Source organism: Ochotona curzoniae, unplaced genomic scaffold (assembly GCF_017591425.1).
Source record: "Ochotona curzoniae isolate NIBS_2020 unplaced genomic scaffold, NIBS_Ocur_1.0 scaffold_1852, whole genome shotgun sequence".
Classification (NCBI taxonomy): domain Eukaryota; kingdom Metazoa; phylum Chordata; class Mammalia; order Lagomorpha; family Ochotonidae; genus Ochotona; species Ochotona curzoniae.
In genome coordinates this window covers 52,062,219-52,081,157 of record NW_024467087.1, presented here as the reverse complement: position 1 = coordinate 52,081,157, position 18,939 = coordinate 52,062,219, and positions in this window count along the sequence as shown.

The following is an 18,939-nucleotide window of genomic DNA, read 5'->3' as shown; positions in this document are numbered from 1 at the left end:
GAGATAAAACCTCAGAAATATGCTGCCTGAATGGTAAGTGCATATTTAGTTTTATCAAAAACAGCCACATAGTGTATTTAAAAATATTTATTTTATCTTTAATGGAAAGTCAGATTTATAAGAGGAAAGGCCGAGACAAAGATCTTCCATCTGCTGGTTTACTCCTCAAGTGCCCGCAACAGCCACAGCTGAGCTTATCCGAAGCTAGGAGCTTCTTCCAGGTCTCCCACGCGAGTGCAGGGTCCCAAAGCTTTGGGCTGTCCTTGACTGCTTTCCCAGGCCACAAGCTGAGAGCTGAATGGGAAGTGGAGCAGCTGGGATTAGAACTGGTGAGGACTTTAGCCATTAGGGTATCGCACCGGGTCCCTGCCAAATGATTTTTACGGAGTGATCATTATACCTGTTTCTATTCCAAAATGAACTGATACTCTGGTGTTGAATTCTTTTAATACCCCCCTCCCCTTTTTTTTCTTTCTTCACTTCATTGAAGTGTCTTCAGCTGGTTTGATTTTTTTTTTTTTGCAATATTTCATCTGCTATTAATCCTATGCAATGTATTTTTATTTCGAACAAGGTAATTTTATCCCTAGAGACCTGATTTACATTGTATTTATATTTTCCATATTTCTACTCAAAATTTTGAATACAAAGAACATAGGTATATTAACTTGTAATATTCTTTTTTGACATTTTAAACTCTCGTATCTTAGAGCTGAGACCATAGCAATAGGCTGATTTTTGTCAGCATTATGTGCTGTATTTACTCTTTTTTGAATTCCTGGAATATTTTTGTGGTAGATAAATAGTAACTTTTAAAAATATATCCTTTAAAAAAATACTTAGAGTGCATATATCAGGTCTGGGCCTTCTCAGTTGCTGATGCCTGTGCAGTGGGACAGTGTGCCCAGATGCACATGGGAGACATGACAGCCAGCTCGTCTAGGCCAGCACAGAACATCACCTGTCTTGTCAGAGGATAGAAAACAGAACATGGTGGACAGTTCTGGCCAAGCTTTGCAGCATGTTCCTGGAGCTAGGGAGGCACTAAGCATCATCCGATGACCATCCCCTATCCTTAGTTGCAATGTAGTTTGCCAGCAAGGAGCAGCCTCCTCCCTAACCTCCCCTGAGTAAACAGCTGAACAATAAAGAAAAACGGAAATATTTATCCCACCTAGAATTCTCCATACCTGACCCTCCCCACCCTAATCAAAGGCTCCCATGGGAGCGCATCTCTCTCCACTATATAAAAGGTATAAAAAAGAAAATAAAAATTTAAAAATATAACGAATTTCACATACTTCATAAAATATAGTTTTAAGAACATATTTCCTACCCACCATTCTCTTCCTTTTGTTTCCCACACTGCTCCTTTTTCAAAATTTTTATAATTACATGTTTTATTCACTGTAAAATTACAAGCTTCATCATCTATTAATAAAGCATTTAACAAATAGAAAACACAGTATGTAGAGCAAAGCACTATTCTTCTATGATGTAGGCAAGGGCTATAGTAAAATCTCAAGATGTCAATTTCAGTCAAGTTGTTGACATTTTTTAGTGCTAAGTATATTAGTTACCACAAATCAGGCAAAACTGAGGACATTTGTGTTAGGGACTGGCTTATTTCACTAGATAGGATGCCCTCCAGCTGCATCCATGGTGTTTCAAATGGCAGGATTTCATTCTTTTTATGATTGGATAGTGTTATGCCATGTATCTATACCACAATTTCTTTATTCAGTCATCAGTTAATGGACATGTGGGTTGGTTTCATACCTTAGCTATGGTGAAGCAAGCTTCTATAGCCATGGGGGTACAAGTAGATCTTTCCTTTACTGATTTCGTTTCATTTCAGTCATTTCCCAGGAGTAGGATGGCTGGACCATGTAAGTAGATCTGTTTTCAGGTTACTGAGGATTTCCTATCCTGTTTAATATAATGGGTGTCTAGCTTGAATTCCCACCAACGGTGTATCAAGGCTTCCGATTTCCCACATTCTCACCAGCATTTGCTGCTGTCTAATTTCTGTGTGATAGCCGTTCTAATTGGAGTTTATTCAGATTTTCTTTTGACTCCATATGTAATTTAGGATTTTCTTTTAAATCTGAGAAAAACATCTTTGATATTTTGAGCAGGATCACATTGGATTTGTATATTGCTTTAGTGTAAATTATTATGAATCGTCTTGATATTATTCTTTTCATCCATGAACATGGAAGATTTGCTTTTTATGTCTTCTATTTTTTCCTTAATATTTTGTCATTTTCCCTGTACAGACATTTCATTCTTCGTCAAATTTACTGTAAGGCATTTAAAATATTTTTTAAACTATTGTGAACATTACTGAGATTATAAGGGATCAATCTCACAGGAAAATATAACTATACAAAATGTATCTTTACCAAATGCTAAGGTGAGCAGCTATTTAAAACAGATGTGTGATTGTACTATCTCTGCAGCTCCAAAACATCTCTCTTCTTCCTGTAAAATTGCTATTGCAAATGTTTCCCCAACTGCATTCTTAAAAATTTCATTTTATTTATTTTGATGATGGTTACGCAGTTGAGAGGGACAGATGCCAATGTGGACCACTGATTAAGGTGGGAAGGGTCAAGGAATGGAGGAAAGTGGATGAGACAATTGTTTCCATTTTTTCCCCCTGTATCTGGAGGAAGAGAGGAGAGCAGGGGAGAGGGCTACTCCCAGCCCAGCAACCTAACTACATCGGTACCCAGGCATGTGGGACAGTCATTCAATGTTATCTTAGGATACCCGATGTGAAACATGTTCCAAGGATATTGCTCAAGTGGTTTCAGTAGCTCTGAGGTGTTGTTGATTTCATTGTTCCAAGGTTAAGGAAATCCTTCTGTGAGGCCCGTTGGATGGCATAGTTCACCTTAGGGTCTCCACTCACCCAGATATTCACTGTCAAAACTTGGCTGGGAGGATTGTCAAATTTGTTATGCCATCCACGGTACTAGGTGTTCTCTGCAGGCCTCAATGAGCTGTCCTGTACCCCATGTGCATTTGAGTGTGCTGTGCACTGCCCAGGCTTCAGCCACCAAGGAGACCCAGTTCTGACACACACACTCCAGCCAGACCACAGATCCTGTGATTTTCTCCGTGGTTTGAGTTTTGAGACTAGTGGTCCAGTTGGGGGGTGGGGGTGGCATTCCTCAAAGAAACCTCGCCAGAGGTGACCACAGATCTGATTCCTTTGTGTCTCAGCCAGTGCAGGATCTGGCTGTCTGTCACCCTCATCAGCCACACACACACATAGGAGGTTGCAGTTGCCTGGTTGGTTCTGTTTCCAGTCCCATCTCATACACAAAGCAATGGACGCTGTGGCCCAGTCCATCCCTGCCCACCACACACTTGACCCTCATGCACACCAGTAGGAACTGCAACCTAGTCAGCGATCACATCAACCCCCACCAGGCTCACCCCAGCCTTGGTTCATGCACATGCCGGCATGCACAGCACACTGGTCGAGTCTGTCCAGCATTGTATTATACACATCAATTGGTGCCACAGTCTAGTTCAGCCCAACCGACCCCACTATCTAGCCCATATTTATTCTGGTGACTGCTACCACCTGTCCATCCAGACGTGCCCCTGCCCTGGTTCAAATGTTTACTGGTGGGAGCTGCAGCCCATCAGAGGGGTGCCCACAGTTTCCCTACTAGGTCCACTCTCAGTACTGGACCTTGCATTTTCCATTTGGTACTACGGTATAACTTGACAGAATTTGTTCTCCATCCCAGTACTTGCCAACTGATGCTACGGCGAAGTCTGACTAGCCTGAACTTCCTCAGGCTCATGCATGCAACAGTAGATATGGTCACTTAGCTCAACCTGGATCTCCCCCTAACCCAGTTCACTTGCAGGCTCTGCCCAGCCTGGTACATCCCATATCCCAGCTGCCACACTCACCAGCAGGAGCAGTGGCCCAACAGGGCTGCCCTAGCAGCCCCTCATTCTGAGCTTCCCCTCAGTCCCTGCTTGTGGTCACTTCAGTCCAGTCCACCAAGGCCCACCACACACCTTAGCCTTCAGCAGCGGATGCTGCAGCCTGGCTCAGCCTGTCCTGCCCCTCACTCCTGACCCTAATATGAACTGGCTGCTGTTGCAGTCCAATCTGGCTTATCCCACATTCCAGCTCTTGCCCTCACCAATGGGAACTACAACCCAGCCGGGGCATCTTCAGCTCCCTGACCAGGCCTATTCCCAGCCACAGATCTTTTAAAAAATTACTATTTATTTTTATTGGAAAGTCAGATATACAGAGAGGAAGATGTTCCATCCTAGGATTCACTCCCCAAGTGGATGCAACACCTTGAAATGAGCCAATCTGAAGCCAGGAGCTTCTTCCGGATTTCCCATGCAGGTGCAGGGTTCCAAAGCTTTGGGTCATCCTCAACTGATTTCCCAGGCCAAAAGCAGGAAGCTGGATGAGAAATGGGGCCACCAGGATTAGAACTGGCACCCTTATGGGATCCTGGTGTGTGCCAGGTGAGGACTTTAGCCACTAGGCTATCGCCCTGGGCCCCCAGTCACAGATTTTGCATATGCCGATAGTTGCTCTGACCCAGTGCAGCATAAGCCATCCCTCCTCTTGGCCTTTGCCTTTAGATGTTACAGCCTGGCCTAGCTTGTGCTGCTCTCAGTCCCAACTCTTGCTGGTGGTGTTACGGCTTAGCCCTCCCTGGCCTGCTCACATCCCTGTTTTTCATACAAGTTGGTAGGTGTAACAACCTAGCCCAGTATGGCTCATGTTTCATCCTGACTCTTGTGTATGTCAGTGTGCTACTGTTTGGCCCAGCCCTGTCCAGTCTGCTCCCCAAACCAGCCCATATACCTGCTGACAAATGGAGTAGCCTTGCCTGGCCTGATCAACATCCATCCCTGACTCACATGTTCACCAGCAGAAACTATGGCCAACCAGGAGAATTCCTTAAGTTTCCCCAACAGGCCTGCTCCCAGACCCAGATCTCACACGTGCCAGTGGGTGCTAGGTCCTTACCCAGAATAGTCCACCCCTCAGTTTCTTGGGAGTACCTGTGAGTGCTGCAGCCTGGTCTAGCCTGACCTGTTTTGAACTCCAGGACCCATAAGTGTTGGTGAGCTCCATGGCTATCCCTCATTTGGTTGATCACCACCACCAGCTCTTGAGCAAATCAACAAGTACTACAGTCACACAGGGTTGAGCCCACATATTCTCTTAGAATCTGCCCCCAGACTTGGTTCTCTTGTGTGCTGGTTAGTGTCATTGCCCAGCCTAATGTGATCTGTCCCTTGCTCTGACAATTGTTGGTGGATACTGTGGTCCAACCCTGTCAGTTAGGACTCCTGGCTTCTGTGGGTCCCGATCAATGCTAAGTAGCCCAGCTCCAGTCTCCTACCTGGGCGGGTGCATTGGTATGACCCAGAAAGGTTCTTCAGTTTCTCTCCTTGAAACCTCTGCGTCTCAGCCCCCTTGCTTGCCTGCAAGTACAGTGGCTTTGTCAGCGGAAGTCCCTCAGGAGTCAGTCCTCACCTGCAAATGTACTCCCTCAGCGCCCCCAACCATATATTCCATATCCCCTTTTCTGATCAAGCCGCAGCCCCGATGCCTGTGGGCCTATGGGCTCCCCAGCCCAGTCTTCCGGCAAGGTGGCATGTTGGCCTGAAACCCTGTCTGCCCACCCTGGGCCCACCCTAGACCCACTCTGGACCCCGGATCTAGTCCTCTGCCACATGTGCCAGTCTGGGACCCAACCTCTTTGCCGAGCTTGTACTCAAGCATGTTAACCAATCCCCAAGTTCAGTCTACCAGTAAGGTACTCCACCAAGCCAGCCTGGGGCCCTAACATTCCTCCCTCATCCCCACCTCCTGCCTGCCTGGGATTTACACATGTGCAGGAGTTCCCAGACCTGCTTCACTGGCCCCTAGCACAAGTACCCATGCCCCTATGCTGCCCAGGGCACCGGCGCAAGGAAGGCACCTAGGTGCCTAGGCTTTCCCCAGCTGTTGTCTAGGCATGCAGTTCATCTGCTTTTCTGCTGTTATCTTTCTATGGTCAAAACCAAACTGAGTTAAAAGCAGAGAAGCTACTTTTCCAAGTGGCTCTCTGATATAGGATCAAGACATCCCAAATGGCAGCTTGATGTTCTGAAGCTACAATGTTAGCCCCAAACTTAGTAAATTTTTTTCCTCTTGGGTGTTCAAATTTTTGGTTTTTTTACGTCTTTGTGTTTTGTGAGGTTTCTTTCAGTGGTATACCTGCAGCAGAAACTTTTTGATCGTGTTTGGTCTTTTCTTACCATGTGTTATGTGGGACCACAGCCTTTATTTAGTTATAATTATTTTCTGTTACATAAATTCTTTGTGCTATGCCTCAAGAATAATGGCTGCTTGGAACAAGTGCTGCTACTAGCTGTGTGTGAATGTTGGATTTTGCTTCCTCCAATAAGCTCAGGTGGCTCTTTCCCTGGCTATAGATGGTTTTGTCCTATGCATGTGCTGGTTAGTACTCTGTTGGAGTCCTCAGGAGAGATCTACAAGACATCCTGAATTCTTTCTCGGTGAGGCTCCCTCCTCTCCAATATGCTGCTCTGTGAACTTAAGCAGTTGCCAGCTACCCTTAGCTTGCTTTCTTTAACTCACTGAGCACCCTTCCTTGTGTTATAGTCTTAAAATTCTAATTACTTAGCTGCTGACGAATTAGATTGGGCTCATGCCACTTTTCCATCATAGCTTAGAGAGCACTCTACTGCGTTGCTTGATGCTCAGTGAATTAAACACACACACACACACACACACACACACACACACACACACAGGCTTTTCAAAAACCTTATGGAAAATGCAATTAAAAGGTAATATACAATTTCCATAAGATTCTGAAGACCCTTTGTTTAAGTCTCCCTTTTACTTATTGTTTAAAATACGAGGATAAACCAGGTCCCTGTTTTCCTATGTTGGCTAAAATATAAAATTACTATTAAAGAATTGCAATGAATTCAAAGTTGGCTTTGATTCCTTCATCCCCTCAACTAGGCTAGGTACTTTTCATTACAAGTCCAGAGTAGCAAAATCACCTACTTGTCACAGTGATATGAAGGCGATAGTTTGTTTTACTCAACTCATTTCCATAAGCATGATTCATATTTTCCATTTCTTCATTAAAAATTAACACACAAACAGATTGGACATATATAAGGGGTTTAATGTGAAGTTTTATTACACGTGTTCCTTGTGTAATGTCTAATCAGGATAGATGTATCTATTTTTGCAAGCATTTGGCATATCTTAATAATGAAAATATCAAAAATCTTGTGTCCTAGTTTTCTTCAGAGAGACCAAAACATATTTTCTATTGTCACCCCACTAGGTAATAAAATGCTGGAAATGCTTGCTTCCATCTTGCCATAACACATGTCAATTAAATTTTCTCCCACCCTGCTTCTTCATGTTCTTCCATACCTTCTGGCACTACAACTGTATGCTTTTTAATGTTTTTAAATATTTATTTATTTATTTTTATTTGGACGGTAAAGCTACAAAGCTGGAACTGGGTTGGTCCAAAGCTAGGATCCAGGAACTTCTTCCAGGTCTCCCACGTGGGTATAAGGCCTCAATCACACAGGTCTTTCTTCACTGCTTTCTCAGGCAAATTGGCAGGGAGCTGAATTGGAAGTGGAGCAACTGGGACTAGAACCAGCACCACAGGTGGAAGATTAATTTGTTATACTATAATACCAGACCCCACAATTATATTAACTTCTATCATACTTATTTTTGTTTTAAATTCTACATGTAAATGAGCCCATGTGATATTATCTGCTTGGCTAATTTTAGTTAACGTAATGACTTACAGTTCTAATTTTGTTGTTAGAAATGACAAGTTCTCGAGCCCGGTATGTTGGTCTAGTGGCTGAAGTCCTTAACTGAGCTTGTATGCACCAGGATCCCATATGGGTGCTGGTTTGTTTCCAGGCTACAGCACTTCCTTTCCAGCTCCCTGCTTGTGGCCTGATGAGAGAAGTGGAGGATGGCTCAAAGCCTTTGGGACCCTCTACTCACGTAAGGGGCCCGGAGGAGGCTCCTGGCTTCAGATCAGAGCTCAGCTCTGGCTGTTGCGGCCACTTGGGGAGTGAACCAGTGGAGGGAGGATCTTTCTCTCTGTATCTTCTTCTCTCTGTATATCTGGTTTTCCAATAAAAGTTTTTAAAAAGTTTAAAAAAAATCTTTAAAAAATTACATGTTTTCATTGCTTGTCATGCCTCAGTGGTATTTCATTATATGTAGTCATTACATTTTTTTTTTTTACCTACTCATCAGTGGATAGATGCCTAAGTTGCTTGAATTTCTTCATTGTTAAGAGTCATATTGTAACAAATGTGCACATGCTTTTTCAAAAGAGTAGTTTCATTTCACTTGGACATACACATAGAAGTGGAATTTCTGGATCATGTGGTAGTTCTATTTTTGTTTCTTTTTGAAAGACTTATTCACTTATTTAAAACTCAGTGTTGAGAGAGAGAGAAAGAGAGACCTTCAGACCTCTAATTCACTCTGCAAATGGTTGCAACAGCCAAGGCTGAAGGATCTTCCACAGAGGTGCAGGGGCCCAAGGACTTGTGTTATCTTCCATTGGTTGCCCAGGCGTATTAGTAGGTAGCTGGATCTGAAATAGAACAACTAGGAGTGTAACTGGCACTCTTTTTGATGCTGGTGTCCTTGGAGGTGACTTAACTGGTGCACCACAAGGATAGCTCCTATTTTTACTATTTTGAGGAATCACCACACTGCTTTTCTCAAAGGCTGTAATAATTCACATTCATGCCAAGAGTGTACAAGGGTTCCCTTTTCTCCATGTGCTTGGCAAAACTTTTTATCTTTGGGTGCTTACTGGAATGAGGTGAAGTTGTTGCTTTGATCTGCATTTCACTGATGATTAATGATTCTGAATATTTTTCCCTGTGCATGTTAGCCTTTGTACATCTTCTTTTTCAAAAATATCCATAACAATAGATTGTCCTTTTTTTAAAAAATTGGATTGTTTATTTCTCATTGAGTTGTTTGATTTCTTTACATAATGTGGACAGAATTATCGCTTGCAATTAATTTATCTCATTCTGAAGACTGAGTCTTCACTTTGGTAGCTCTTCATTTTGCAAAAGTTATTTCGTTTGCTGTAATTTGATTTGCCTATTTTTATTTTGATCTCCTGTGCTTCTGGGTTTGACCCAGAAACTTCTTGCCAATTCCAATGTTCTGAAATGTGTTTCACTAATGGTCTGAAAGTTTTAGGTCTCACAATTAGATTTTTAATTCATTTTGTACTTATTTTTGTATATGGTGAGGGATAAGAACCTGGTTTAATTTTTTGCTTGTGGATATCCAATTTTGCAGCACTACTTATTAAAATACGTTGTCTTTTTTCAGTTCATGTTCTTAGTACCTTTGTGAGGGATCAGTTGGTTATAGAAGCATGATTTTATTTCTAAGGCCTTGATTCTGTTAAACTTGTCTTATGGATATGTTTTTATTTTGATTTCTTGCTGTTTTAATTACTGTAGGGTTGTAATATATCTTAATGTCAGGTAGTTTAATGCTTCCTGCTTTGATCTTTTTGCTCAAGATACTTTGTCTATTCAGGTTACTACTTGATTCCATAAGGATTTTGGTAATTTTTTCTAGTACTATCAAAAAATTTACTGGAATTTTGATTGGGATTACATTGAATCTCTAAACTACTTGGTGATTTACACTCTGTCTTGACTGTTGTAACCCATGAACACAGAAAATCTTCCCACATCTTTAGGTTCTCTTCAAGTTCTTTTATCAATGACTTAGTTTCCATTGCAGAAATATTTCACCTTTCTGGTCAAATTAGCTCCAAGAAATTTTATCATTTTTATAGCAATTGGAAATGGGAATGCTTCCTTGATTTTTTCCTGCCTGGTTCACTACTGGTTTATAACAATGCTACTGATTTCTGTTGACTATGCATTCTCTAGGTTTTCAGAATTTATTAATTAGTTCTAACAACCTTTTTGGTGGGATCTTAGGATTTTTGTGTATATATAATAATATCATATGCAAACTGACAATTTGACTTCTTTCTTTCCAGTTTGGGTGCCCTTGATTTCTTTGTCTTGCCTAACTGCTCTTGTTGGAACTTCTACTACTATGCTGAATAAAAATGGTGATAGTGCACATCCTTATGTTGGTTCAGATCTTAGAAACAAAGCCTCCAACTTTTCCTCATTTAGTATGGCTTGTTATATATGATTTTACTATATTGAGTTATGGCCAGCCTTTTTATCATAAATGTCGAATTTTATCAAATAGCTAACCACAAGATTTTGGTCCTTGAATCTTTTGAGGTGGTGCGCTGTGTTTATTGATTTGCCTGTGTTGACCCATTTTCATGCCCATGGAATGAATCACACTTGATTATGGCATCTGACCATCTCAGTGTACTGCTGGATTCCATTTGTTAATATCTTGTTGAGGATTATCACATGTATGTTTACCAAAGGAACAGGCCTGTAGTTTTTCTTGTAGTGTGTCCTTGTCTGGTTTTGATTTTATGGTAATGTTCTGATAGAATGAATTTGGAAGAATGTCATCCTTTTGAATTGTTTTGAAATAATTTAAGAAGGATTGGTGTGAATTCTTTTTAAAATGTTTGCTAGAATAGAATACCAGTTATGTCATCTGGTCCTGTTGTTCCCTTTGGTGGGAGATATTTCTTATTGCTGATTTAATATCACTATTTGTTGTTTAGATATTTGATTTCTTCATGATTCAATTTTAGTAAGGTTTATGAGTATAAGGATTTTTCATGTCTACTAGGGTATAAAGTGTGTTGTAATATGCTTGTTCACAGTAAGCCCTGACAAAACTCTTTTGTTTTGTTTTGCTGTGTATAATTATTTCAAATTGTTGTCTTGCACCCAACAGCATGTGCGTGGGCTGCATAATGGAGCTGGTTAGAAGGAATTAAGCTTTAATACCCATTGACATGTACAAGAGCCAAATGGGATGTGGGACAGACTGGACTAGTCTGCTGCACATACTGGCAAACCAGGGTAGGGGGCAGGCCTGGTTGGGGTTATTGTGGGTCGCTTTGACTAGGCTGCAGCTTCCACTGGTTTATGTGAAGGCCGAGTGTGTGCAGGGCAGAACCAGGCTGGACTGTGGCACCCATTGTTACCAGTGGAAGTCGGGGCTGAAAACAGAACCAACCCAGCAATTGCAACCACCAGCTGATTGAGGTGATGGACGGTGCTGGGCCCTGTACTTGCTAGTACATACAAGAATCAGGTCTGGGAATACTTCAAAGTTTCTTTAGGGATTTCCCCAATTGAAATGGTGGACTCAGAACCCTAACCAAGAAAAGACAGAAGACAGAACAGGTCAATCAACCACCTCAGCTATATGTTGGCAGCAAAAACTGGGCAAACGGAAACTCTATGATGGACTATGTCAATCAGAGGATTCTTCAATGACCTCATCAAGCTTGGAGTGGTGAGATTGGCAGCAACTCATAACTGGTGAACTATCAAAACCACTTGAGCAAGAATCTCGGAGTATGCCCCACATCAGGGACCTGGGGTGGGTGGGAGACTGGGTTGGGCTTCTCCCTCAATATTCCCCTTTACCTCAGATACATGAAGGAAACAATATGGAAATAATAGTTTTACCCACTTTCCTATAGCCCTTGATCCTTTGTGCCCTAATTAACTATGTAAAGATTGTCAAAAATATAATAATAATAATAAAAGAAGGCTGTCAGTGAAGAAGGAAAAGTAAAGGAAAAAAATTGTTGTCTTGAGAGAACACACACACTGAAGCACACACATATGATTAAAAAATTCAATCATACAAGAATCTATGGAAGACACCTTAGGCTGTACTCAGTGTAGTCTTCTCTGCCCTCTGACCTTTGCTCCTGATCCCTCTGCTGCCCCCAGCCCAGCCTTGAAACTTTCCAGCCCAGCCTTGAAACTTTCAGAAGTCCCTCCTCGTATCTCAGTGAGGTTCTTCCCTTACCTTTTTCTGATATTTATTTGGAGGTCACCTTGTCGTGGTCTTACCAGATAATAACTTTGCACTCCTGTGGTATTGACGATAATATCTCCATCTTCATTCCTAATTTAGATTTTTCTCATTTTTCATGGATGGTTGAGATAATGGTTTGTCAATTTTGTTTATCTTTTCAAAGGTCCACCTCTTTTTCAAGATTGTGTGTGTGTATGTGTGTGTTGTGTTTTAGTCTCTGTCGGTTGCTCATGCCGAGTTTGATTATTTATTTCCTTCAGTTGTCGCTGAGTACTATTTTGCTCTATCCCTTATGTTCTATTATGCAATGTTTTAATTCTCATTTATTTCAAGAAAATTTCAGATTTCCTCTTTAATTTCTACCTTGATACATTGGTTGCTCAGAAGTTGAGTGCTTGATTTTCATGTATTTGTGTAGTTTACAAAGATTTTCTTGTTCTTGATTTATGGTTTCATTCTGACCACTATGTTGACACGTATTTTGTGCTCTACTATATGATTCATCTTGGAAAATATGTTGTGTACTATTGAGAATTTATATTCTGCAACTGTTGGACAGAATGTTTCATAGATATGTGATAGGTTTGGCTAATTTTTAGGTTGTAATTTAACTTGGCTTATTCTTTATTGGTTTTCCTTTTAGATTAATTGTACATTTCTGAAAATAGGATGTTAATGTCTCCTAATATTATTGCAATGGAGTGTATCTCTACCTGTAGATCTGTTAGCATGTGCTTTATGTATTTGGGTACTGCAATATTGGGAGCACGTGTATTTACAAGTGCTATTTACTCTTGTTCTCTTGAACACTTTATCACCATATAATACCCTTGTTGGTCTCCTTTTTTTTTTTTTACTGCTTTTGATTTAAAATCTATTTTATCTAATAAAAGTATAGCTATTTTTGTTTTCTCTTGGGTTCTATTCATGTGGAATATCTTGTTCCACCCTTTAACTTTCTATGTGTGTCTCCAAATATGAAATGACTTTCTTATACATAGCATATAATTGGGTCCTGCTTTTAGTCCATTTGACCACTCTATTTATGTAGCCCATTGACATTTAAGGTAATTATTGTTAGACAAATTCTTAGTACTGCTATTTTGATGCTTGTTTTCTGTTTTTCTTGCTGTACCTTTCTTTATTTCTTTCCCCCTCTTTTACAATATTCATTTGTGGTGAAGTGTTTTTCCTAGTGGTGTAATTGATTCTTGATTATTATTTTCGGTAAGTGTATTGTAGGTTTTAGCTTTGTGGGTACTATGACATTTACAAAAATTTCTTTCTGCTAAAACAAGCTATGTTGAAATGAAACAGCTTAACACTAATTATAAAGATAGGGAAAGACAAACAGAAACCAGAGATAACAGTCCTAATAAAGCACTCTACTTTTGTGCTACATTCTTCTCCACATTTTAATCTTTTTTTTTTATTATTGCAAGCATGGTATTTTTATAAAAATTTATTTATTTTTATTTTTATAAAGATTTATTATTATTATTTTTTTTACTTCTGCAGAGAGGAGAGACAGATCTTTCATCCACTGGTTCATTCTGCAAATGATTGCAATAATCCAAAGCCAGGAACAAGGAGCCTTTTCATGGTCTTCCTCAGGGTGCAAGCTCCCAAGGATTTTTTTTTTCCATCCTCCTCTGCTTTCCCAGGTCACAGTCAAGGAGCTGAGTGGGAAATGGAACAGCTGGAACACGAACTGGTACCCATATAGGATGCCAGTGCTAGTAGCAGTGGCTAGTAGTCAGTTAAGTCTTAGTACCAGCCCTACACTTTCAATTTCTGATAGCACTTTTAACCTATTTCTATATTGTGTATTTCTTACTACTGTAGTGCAATGTTGTACTCTTCTTCAACAAGGATATACATCGCTTACACGCCCACACTTGAATATCGGAACATTCTGAATTTATTTGTATAGTTACTCTTACCAATCAGTTTTCTACATTTAAAATTTTCTTCTTACTTATTAGCATCTCTTTATTTCTCAAATTGATGGCTCTTGTAAGACACAGCTGATGGTGATAAATCCTATGAGCTTTTGTTTTTGTGATACAGTGCTATGTTTAGCAATTTTTAAAAATTGTACATATTCATAGGGTATTATGTGGCTTTTCATACATGTATTAGGTAATGTTCAATCAAGGTGATTTTTTTCAATCAAGGTAAATTAAAATATATTTATCCTTCAAGCGTTCAACATTTCTTTATAGCTTAAGTATCAGAAAACCTGGTTTTCAACTGAAAGTGTCCCAGAACATCTTATGCCTATCTTTCTGTACCCCAGTGCATGTAAACCTGCTTTGACCCATCCCATCCTGCCCACTTCCTTCTTCTACCTCTCGATAAACCACAGTTCTCTCTGCCTGGGGACCTACGATACTATCTGAACTGTGGTATCTTTCTCTAGGTTTTGGAAGTCTTCTGTCATTACCCTTATGAATATGCTTTCTCCTTTATTGGAGTTTCCAAGTTCTCCCTGAATTCAAATATCTCATGTATTTGCATTTTTGTGCTATCCTATGTCGTGTTTCTCATAAGCTTTCCACCAGTCCTCTTGATTTTTTTTTTTTTTACTTTCCAGAGCTATGTATTTTTGAGTAGTCCCTTTTAAACAGCAGAGTTACAAAGAAAAGGAGAGAGAGAGAGAGAGAGAGAGAGAGAGATCTGCTGCTAGTTCACTCTCCAAATGGCCACAACAGCAGAGCTGGGTTGACCAAAGCCAGGATCCAGGAGGTTTTCCTGGGTCTCTCATGTGGGTGCAAGGTCCCAAGACTTGGAGGGGGAGGTCATCCTCATTTCTGCTGAATCAGAAGTAGAACAGCAAAACTAACACCTATATGACAAGCCCACATGGTAGGTGCAGGATTAATGTGCTACTCCAGCCCCTAGTTAGTCTTTAAACAAATGTTGTTCACTTATTTGAAAGCAGAGTGATAGATAAGAGAGAGAGAGGAGTTGGAGTGAAATACTGGTTTACTCCCTTAATGGCTGCAGTAACCAGGGATGGTCCAAGTTGAGGTCAGGAATCATTAACCTCTCTCTGGTCTTCCACACAGATCACAGGGTCCAAGTACTTGGATCATTATCCATTGCATTCCCAGGTACATTACTAGTGACCTGGATCAGAAACGGAACAGCCAAGATTAAAATTGGTATTACGATATGAGATGCCAGCATTACAAGTGGCAGCACTAACAGTGCTCATCTCAAATAATCTGTCTTGGAGTTCATGGATTTTTCCTTTTGCTCTACTCTATGACATTTTAAATTTCACAGTGTAGTTTTCAATTGAAGAACTTATGCTAGATTTTAACTATTTCCATCTCTTAATCCAAATGTCTGTTGTAATATTGAATAATTTCTCTATGTTCTCTTGAAGTTGAATTTTTTTACAACAGCTATTTTGTTATATTTCGGAATATTTAGAAATTTTAATCCCCAGGTGGTTGGTTTCTGGCACCTTCCTTTTCTCTTTAGGTGAAGTCATGGTTCCCTGAACATTCTTGGCATTTGTTGGTGAACAATGTCATCTATGAATTGAATTACTAAAAGTAATTCTTCATTTTTTTGTCTGTCCTTCTACTAGAAACTTCAAGCAATTTGATTATTTTCTCATAGCCTGTGTGTGTTGCTTTTTTCAATACTACATAGCATTCAATGTCTAAATTTACCCAGGATCTGCCACTTCCGTTTTCACTTATTCAGTCCTTGAAATATTACCTTAACACCAACTTTGCCCCAAATCTACAGTTGATGTATTGCTTGGTATGAACCGAGCACTTTTCTAAAAAGGGATAATCTGTCCCCAGAATGTGGTTTCTGGGCTCAGACTCCTTGCTCTGAATCCACAAGTGCCAATGATGCTAGATCACTGCTGCATCTTACAGCCAGCAGGGCCAGTGAAGCCTAGCAACTGGACCAAGGTTGACCCTGCGAGGGACTGCTGCCAAGGTGAACTCCCTGACTAATGTTACACACAGCCAAACACTGATGATGCTGGCTGTGTATTCCATCAGATCATGGAGCTCTGCTGGATATTCAAGTAGGTCCAGAGGCTCTGTGGGTAGCACAGGTGTAGGGGTGGGTGCTTTTAGAATCTGCAAGGCACTAAGTCACAAAACAGTTGTCTGACTCCTTGCTGTCTGCCCCAAGTTATAAGAGTGACAGAGACAGCCTTTGAGCTACACAGGCTAATCATAGATGGGTCATATTGGGGTGTATGAGTCCTTGGGCCCTGTATAGGCTTGGAGTACACAGGAGCTCCACAAAAGGCTAGTGGTGATGCACAGCAAAACAGGTCTATCTCGCAAGTGTGCTGCTAATCATTGCTTGATATGAACACAGATTCAAACTCTGTCCACAGGCACTGGCCTTGAGACCAACCTTTAGGATTTACTCAGTGTTACACTTTACCAGCCCAGCACGGAGTCCCAAGGCATAGTTCTTTTGACCCAAGGTTGGAGGAGGCTGATAAAGGCAGTGCCTCTGGTTGCAGAGATCGACCCCAGCTAGTCAAATCTGGTTCCCATAGTCATGGAACCCTACAAAGTCTGTGAGGGTGTTTGTCAAGCCAGCTCAAGGGTGGAAGTGATACACACCAGAATGAGTCTAGTTCACCAAGGTGCAGGTCTCAACCTGATGCTGTACAAGTCTAGAGGCTCTGTCTTTGAGCACTGGTTGGGGACTGGAGGCATTTGCTTTTCTCTGGGGCTGGAGCTAGATTTAAGCCAGGATATTAGCTCTGAGGCCCAGTCTTAATCTCCCTCTCTGCTTACTCTTGGCTGGAGTTCAATTTTCTGAGTGTTAGTGGGGGTTGGGAGAAGTTGCGGAATGCTTCTTGTGTATGTGGATTCTAAATACCCCACAAGTACAGGCCAGGGGAGCTCAATCCAACCAAGGCTTTTCGTTGTTGTTATTGTTATTTTTCTTTTCCCACAGTGGTCCTGCCAACCAACAGGACTCAGTTTGCTCTCCTTCTCCTAAATGGCAGTTATTTCTCTACCCTGTACTTCTTGGAACTGGGGGAGGAGGGATAACACAGACAACTCTTTTCTTTCAACATAACTTTTCTTATAACAAAACTAGACACTGTAATACTCGTTACCATAGCTTGTGTGTGTGTGTGAAGTGAGAGAGAGCGAGCTGCACACACATGTGTGTGTTTAGAGGGCCTAAACTCTATTAGTAAGCTGCTATTGATTTTCCTATTTCTACTGAGAGAATCATCAAGAAACAACATTTTCTTCTATTTCTCTTTCACTACTGGTTTGGTTCCTCTTTGTATGGTGATGTGTTTTTTGAAAGTTCATTATATTCTTTTCTTCTCAATAGTAGAATCTTCTTGTCTTTCAAATGTTTTTCTTTCCACTAATTAAAAAGTGCTTTTGTTAAAATGTATTAACTAATTAGAAAATACTAATTTGAAAGTATTTGTTTGCATGTGCTCAACATCAGTCATTTTAATCATTGAGGCAAAAACATTTTCAATCATAATAATAGTCAAAAATTCTGTGTGAAAATATTCCCTGCCAAATTTTAGGAATTCTAAGCACTTTTTTATTGAGGGTGAGTGTGAGGAGGGGCTAGCTAATAAGCGATAACATTTTCATTGCATTGACTCTTCAATAGCTTTTATTTTGGGATAATTACAGATTCACAAAAGTTTGCAAAGGAATGTTCAGATAAGCCATACACATGTGCTCTCAGACCAACATTTTACAGAACAGCTGCATGGTATTAAAATGACTAATTTGATACACACACTCCTGTGTGTACTCTGTGTAATTGTGTCATTTTGATAGCTTTGTGTGGCTGCCATCATACAAATGATTTTCACTTTTATTATCATTAATTTTACTTTATATTTACCAATTTGTCAATTCTTAACATGTTTTAATAACTTTTTCTTCAGATTTGTTTTTCCCTCGAGTCTTTTTGGTATTTGTCCATAAAATTGTTCCCCTTTCTTATCAGTATCCACTTCCTGTACCTTGTCCTATTCAATGATTGCAGTGCTTTCATTTTTAGCTGATACAAGTTTGCATACATAACTTGAAATGATTTATTTGAAAAGAGAACAGCATTATTCTTTCACTCCAAAGTGCAGCATCATAAATATTTTGTGTTTGAACATTTCGAAAACAATGTTCATGTGAAAAGACATTTCAAATACTCCTTCTGCACTGATTTACGAGCCACCTCATTTGCCATCATTACTTTGCAGGTGTCATGGACTTCAGGAGAATAGTAGAAATCCCAGAGAATGACTGATTGTCTTAAGGTTGTATCCTTGAGTTTATCCAATGCTATCTTTTAGTAGATACATTTCCTTCTGAAAAAAAATAGAGAACATTTTATATACAAGGCCGGTAAGAGCTAGCTGCACAATTTGCTTTTGTTTTTCGGTGAGATAAGATGTGTGAATGCAACACAGAATGCAAGAACACAAGGATAAAGCAACATTTATCACTTGTGTGTTACATATAAGACAAGTGGCTACTTTTTTCAGGAGTCTTCAATATAGACTATCAAATTCCAAGAAGTGTATCTCTGAAGAAACATGAAGAAACCACCAATGTCCCAAGATAACCAGTTTATCCTGGGACAGTTTCTTTTGTAGTTTAGATCAACAGCATTTTCCCAAAGGGGACAGTAAGTACAACCTTCCGGCTTCAGGACTATCTGTCCTCTCATAGAAAGACCACATTCATTATGAGTATGACTATATATTTCTTCACAGATTGACAAATATTTAAGAAATATTTATGACAGAGAACGTATTGAATAATAGCAGTGACGCCAGCTTTGCTTGGGAGCTCAACAAAGTCACATACCTTGTACTTTTTCATTTTGTTCTTGACAATGAC